This window comes from Symsagittifera roscoffensis, chromosome 8 (assembly GCF_963678635.1).
Source record: "Symsagittifera roscoffensis chromosome 8, txSymRosc1.1, whole genome shotgun sequence".
NCBI classification, from domain to species: Eukaryota; Metazoa; Xenacoelomorpha; order Acoela; family Convolutidae; genus Symsagittifera; species Symsagittifera roscoffensis.
In genome coordinates, this window is record NC_087069.1 from 32,534,274 (window position 1) to 32,540,309 (window position 6,036).

Sequence of the window (6,036 nt, forward strand, 5' to 3'; positions counted from 1 at the left end):
CGAGGTGGTTGTTTTTTGAGAATTTTGATATTTCCGAAAACTAGGTTAAAATAAAGCAGATACTGGTTTACAAGTCAAAAGAGTTCGAGTGATTTTCCGTTTGTTTTACGACTGCTATTAAATCTGTTTAGATTTTCAAACTTTTTCTATCATTTGCTTAATTGCCAAACAAGGAGTGGTTTCCTAAGGTGGAGCTTAGATTAATAAAATCGAGAGGGTGCGCCCAAAATGCTCTCAGATACATCAAAGAAAATAACTTCGGCTCATTAAATAAACCTATAAAATAGTCTCATAAATCAACCAAATTTTCTGAATTAACCACAAAGTTCCTAAACAAGTTGTGTAGCTTCAAACAATTCATCGGCACTCAATTCAAAAAGACCTCACCCAAGTAGACCTAAGCCCAGCAGAGTGAAATGAAAGCATTACACCGAATATAGTTAATCATCAATTGAGCTGTCAAAGAAGTGATAAAGCTTCATATCATTAATTTTTTAAAAATTAAATAATGGGAATTTTTCATGTCAAACTTCTGAAAATCGAAAAAACCAAACAGGTCAATTTATTCTTTTTTGATTTTTTCTTGTTTTTATTAAATTCATTCGGCGTATATGTTCACTGATTCAGGTATCTGTTGGGTCCTTTGCGGTGTTTCAGCTTTTACTTTTAGATGGTTTCCACTGCAGGGTTGTGAGGAGCATTGGCTCAGTGGATATGCAGTCCTTTCAAAAACCACCAAATATCTTTTGAAACGTGGCCGCCTAGACTCGAAAACGGCGGCTACGCCTCGTTTTCGACCCCGCTGAGTCTAAAAAAATTGGTTTCATCCATTTCTGAGCACGGCTTCATAGTGAACGACACTTAGCCAACGATGAATTTTAATGAATTTCGATTTTCTCAAAAATAACATTTCAAAAAGCTTTGTATCAAGGAACTGGGGGTTTCATCAGCCGTAATACCCTTATAGCAACAGTATGAGATAAAGTTGCAGTTCACGAAATCAATTTTTGACAACTTTTGGACAAAAAAATAAAAAACGAAATTTTGCATACTTTTTCTGGTTTGGGTTTTGAACAGAAATAACATGTTAGGTGTTGCATATACAGGCAATCTTTCATTAGCTAAGTTGATCACCTACTACTGGTCGAAACCAGAGGATAATTTTTGATACCACTGTTTGTTTCAAACAAAATTTTGAAACTCTTAATTTTTTTTTCAAAAACAAAAAAAAATTTAAAATATGTTTCTTTTTGTTTAGTTTTATTCTTTCAAAGATTTCTGAAAAAAAAGTTAGAGAGCAAACATTAAATTAGAAAAGTCATAAACAAAACGTAAGCAAAGATTCAGCCACAATAATAAAAAAAATTTATCAAACTAAATAATAAACCCCCAAACTGGTGCACTCTCGGTGGAAACAAAGTTTTTTTTGAGTTTTCAGAGATCTCTAAATTGCAGTTTGCGTTTTTTCGGCGCATAGCAAGCATTGATAGGCGGCGTCTCAGCTACTAACTTTGGTGCAGTCGGACTTTGACTGCCGGAAGAAGAAGAAGCAGAAAAATTTTGCTGCTGCTGTTGTTGAGTGATTGGAAAAATATCCGGTTTTATTGGGGTTTTGGGCGTCTGCTGGTCCTCATCTTTTTTCTCTGTTGAATCTGGTGATTCAATCGACTCAATGTTCCAGTAACTTTCTCGCTCTGCTAAATCTCTAATGGATCCTTCCTGATTTTCGTAAAAGGGGATCGATTGGCAATCTTAGTTAAACAGTATTTTTCTCGGTGAACTATCAAGGCAAGTAGGGTCTTGAATATCTGTGCGCTTCAGCGCAGGATACGATTCAGTCACACAACAACTCTCGTAGACCTGTTTTCTGCTTTGTATGAGGATACCAATTTGATCTAGCAAATAATGGGGTAACATCATATGGTTTTTAGTGACCCATTCATCGAATTCTCGGCTTCCTGGATCAAGATCGTTCAAAGGACTCGCGTTTCGATGACGCATTTTCCGTTCCTGTTGAACCACTACGATAGAATCTCTGGTATAAGTTTGGTACAAAATAGCTCTTTCAAGAGAATTAATTGAAATAATTTGCAGTGGAGTTGCCATCGTTGAAAATTTTGTTTTGTTTGATTTTGAGAGATTGAATAAAAATAGTGAGTTGATTTAGCTTGACGTACCACTTTTAGTTTTTTATTGCTGGTGGTCTAGTTTTAGCCAATTACCATAGATCAGGTTTAGTAAAATTTAATATGTTTTTAGGGCTTTTGCAATTAAAGTAGAAATGTGAACGCTTTGAAAATCTACACTTCAAAGAAACAGCATGGCACCTTTTTATGATACCCTAAGCACAAAATGACAGAAGTTTTACACTTCAAAGAGATAACAAAGTTTTACACTTCAAAGGCATGCCGCCAGGGTAAAACCGTTGAGATTTATGAGCTAAAACGGGAATTTGCCAGACAGATTTGACATGTATAACTTAAACTCATAAATTTCCAACTGCAAACTAATTAAAAGTCCCCAATGAAGCGTAAGCTATACCGTAAAAGAAATCGCCCGAGTTAAGCTATTCACCGGCTAGGTAAATCATTCTTAAATTGTCTCTTGACTGATACGGTTGAATAAAATTACCGCTACCCAACTATGTACACGCTTGAAAGTGATACTAACTTTTTTGATGACTTTCGTGATATTTCTTCAGGAGAAAAACGTATAGTCAGAGTTGGAACAAAAACATTTGAAAAAACAGGTACCTATATTACACTAAAATTGTATAAGAAAACTGACGAAGAAGTGTTCAAAATGTATCAAGCAGTTACTTTGACGACGAAAGAATTTGATAGCTTAGCAGATAATTATTCAAAAGTAAAAAAAATGATCAAAGCACCAATTGGTGAAAAGATTTCAACTTCCACAACAGGAAACGATAAACCTCAAAAACGACGATATAAATCAAAACGATCGGTTTACTCCGAAAAAGACTGTAATAGTGAAAACGGAGAGGATGATGAAGAAGATTATTCCAACAAAAAAAGTCGAGTGGCTTGAGTAAGTGGAAAAAAAAACCCAGTTTCATTTATTAATTATCAGAATGGTTGAAGCAATGTATGAACAATCGCCGGAATACTTTAAACAATTTCGGAAAAACTTTAAATTTTTTTTTCTGAACAATGAACCCGACGTTTCTGACCTTCCTTCTAATACGAACTTTGCATTTGCAGTCCATTCAAATCAGGACGAATTTTGTTCCCAATCTCCTGCCAATGGTCAGCCACATTACCACGTTCTTATCGAAGTTACAAAAGAATGCACTGAAGCAGTTAACAAGATGATCTTAAAATCTTTTTTTGTGCCTTGCCTCCTTTCATCCTTTAAATATTTGATTATGCGGTGCAGCAAATATCATCTATCAGGACCACTGATGGAAAAAATGAAATTGGCTGTTAACTACAATTCGACTAACAACCTTGACACCGCCGGAGTTTCTTTGCGAAAACGATTGCCACAGATTTGCTTTGCATCACAGACTCGATCCATTCAAACTCAAACTGATCTAATTACTAATGTAACCATTGAACGTTTTATTCGAATTTTGAATGGTGATAATGCTGCCGAATTTTCAAAAATCATTGATATTATTTTGAGTGGGTATGGTCGATTAGAGATTGATTCAAATAATTTGTTTGTTAAATTTATAATGGAGAAGAAATACAATTTTTGAAAAAAAATATTTCTGAGATAATTCCAGCGGTATGTGTTCTAGCAACCATAAAACATGTTTTTTTAAAAAATCAATTATAAATCATTAAAGAAATGCAACAGTATCACAAAGTTATAGCATCATATGTTTAGCAAAACGCATCATGTCATGATCGTTAACCTTGAAACCTATAGGAAATTTGGAAGAAATTATAACATGAGCAACATAAATACAATAAAGTCCACACAAGACCGAGTTAGCTGATTGGATTGGCTTATTCATCAGTATTTGGTTTCCCTCATGGATAGAACGTCTCATATTTTTGTATACATGTGGATAGTTGTGTAGGCTTCGTCCAAGAGGATCTGCAAAAAAGATTTGACCACCAGCTTGAGCAAACAGTAACCAATGAGTTCCTGGCTGGTCTGAGTTTGATGCGTTGACTATCATGAAAGTATTGTCGCGTTTCAATATTGTATTAAATGCTAAGTTAGCGGGGAAAAATGCCACAAAATTGATGTTTCAAATGTTTGCATCTGTTAATAAGCTCAATAATCTGCAAATTGTCAATTTTTCCCTCGATTCAATTCATTAGAGTGTTTTTAGCTATTTTTCTATCGGAACGCACGTAAACTGTTGATGCACGCTCTCCCATGAAAAGTAACTCTTCATTTTCCCCCAGCGGTGCATCAAACTTCAGTTCTACTGAAACGGTGCAATTGGTCAATTCAGGATGAATAAAGTCGTGTGAAGCCTCCTGAGTAGATGTGAGATCAAATGCCATAATATAATGATTGTGATAATTAGCCAAACTGATTCCATGACTATTGTTAAAAACAAAGTCTAGAGCTTCCAATGTGTTATAGTATATTCTTTTGTTATCAGTCGTTGACACAGGAGTTCCTGCAATGGGTAGGCCGTTTCGGTAAACAATGATTTCATTCAGCTGAAACTTTTGATAATGAAACGGGTTTGTTCGGTTAGTACCCAGGTATGCTGTATTCGAGCTCATTGCCAAAATCATTCGACGGACTGGCTCTTTGGCAAAAACGTCTTCTTGTCGCCAACTTTGCACACCAGTTGTGGCCAAAAAGGTTCTCTTGGTGAAACTTCAATATAATTGTATATTGCAGGTGTTTTCAACAGAGTTTTTTCTATCGATGATAGTACAAAATCTGTTACTGTCATTTTGCGCACATATAGGTTAGCCTCAGTGATTTGGACTTGGTAATGTTTAGTAGCGTGCTCAGACATAATAACAAAGTCATTAGGAGATCGTCTCAGAGAAAGTCTTATTGTAACACCGCTGATAAGATTTTGTCGCATGATAAAAAATCACAGGCAATTTTACAAATAATCGGAATTCGCTTGATGCTGCTACGATTCGCTTACGTTCAGCGAAATCTTCAGCTCGCCCATTAGCACCATCAATACCTGATGGATTATCTTCATAATAATAGCCTTGACAAGCAAGCCACGTTTTCTTTGCATCAATACCGTGAGAAAATTCTGTCTCAATGAAACTCTTATGGGCAAAATTGGCATTAGTTGTTGAAATTTTTTCTCCATTCAGGGACATGGTGCATTCAGAAAATAAAGATGAAAGTGGATTATTAACCAAATATGGTGCGTCTCGTTGCCCTGCCTCTGTGGCGTGAGTTCGCAGTACATTACCATTATTTTGAACAATGCGTGCAACAATCTCCAAGCGAGTTCGTTGAAGATCAATAAAGTTGTTTCTATCTCCTAAAACTTCAAATTCGAGCATGGGACCATCAGGTGAATAAGATGGACCAATTTTTTGAGTGAATGCATTTTCAAATGTAACGAGTAGAGGAGGTTTTTCAAATAAATCTAATGAGCTGTGAGTTGCTTCAGTTGGTAATAAATTAGAAATCATTTCGTACTTGGTGAAAAAATTGGAGCGACTTCTCAGTGGAGTTCGTTTCTTAGGAATGAGAGTTTTTCTTTTTCTTGTTGTTGTTGATGTTGTTGTTGTCTTCCTCCGTTTTCTGCTCATACGTGACTTGCTGCGTCCAGCTCCAACTTGTTTTTTGATTGTGTTTTTTACTGTGTTTTTCAAGGCTTGTCTCGGCGTTTTCTTCCTGGTTGCTATATCTATTAATTCGGGTGCTGCTTGAACAAGTAATTCTTTTCCAATACGTTTTGCTGCTGGTACTATAAATTTTCGAGCTAACGGAAGTGCTACTCGTCCAATACCCATAGCCAGAGCACCAAAGCCACTACCCCGCTGTCTGTAATGTCCCGAGAAGTGAGGCATGGTTGCTTGATTATGATAGTACGCATCCATAATCTTAATCAGAAAACTTTTGAAT